General features: G+C 63.2%; 1 protein-coding gene across 1 annotated transcript in view; it reads left to right on the top strand.

Moving 5' to 3' along the window:
• The window catches only part of IDH3B (isocitrate dehydrogenase 3 (NAD+) beta), a gene marked incomplete at its 5' end in the record, with an annotated part of 6,795 nt that overhangs the window by 4,861 nt on the left and 1,496 nt on the right, over positions 1-438 (top strand). The window lies entirely within an intron of this gene.

Below are 438 nucleotides of genomic sequence, written 5' to 3'. Positions count from 1 at the left end.
GGGCTGGGGGACGTCAGACGGCTCTTTCTCGCGTGCCGCCCCGCTGGGGTCTCTGGCAGGGTGCGCAGAGGGAAGCTGCTCTCCTCTCCCTTCTCGCAGTCATTTCACTTGGTTCACGATCACGTTTTTCCCTTGTTTCTCCCCTTCCCTGTGTTGGATTTTTAGGTTCGGACACGGGACTTGGGCGGTTACTCCACCACTTCTGACTTCGTCAAGTCTGTGATTGACAACCTGCACCCCCACTATGGTGCCTAGGAACCCCGCTTGCCCCGCGGAGTCGGGGACTTCACTGCGCCCTGCAGCAGCTTCCCATAGCTCACAGCCCCGCAGCGCGTCCTTACCCCTCCCTGCGCCCTGGCCAAGGTTCCCTGGTGCCCTGGGGGAGGAACAGGAGGAGGAGAGCGGCTCTCCTCCTGCCCAGCCCCGGAACCGGCCCCA

Source organism: Phaethon lepturus, unplaced genomic scaffold (assembly GCF_000687285.1).
Source record: "Phaethon lepturus isolate BGI_N335 unplaced genomic scaffold, ASM68728v1 scaffold33354, whole genome shotgun sequence".
Classification (NCBI taxonomy): domain Eukaryota; kingdom Metazoa; phylum Chordata; class Aves; order Phaethontiformes; family Phaethontidae; genus Phaethon; species Phaethon lepturus.
The sequence above is the reverse complement of the archived record's forward strand: the minus strand, read 5'-3'. Positions and strand labels throughout refer to the sequence as shown.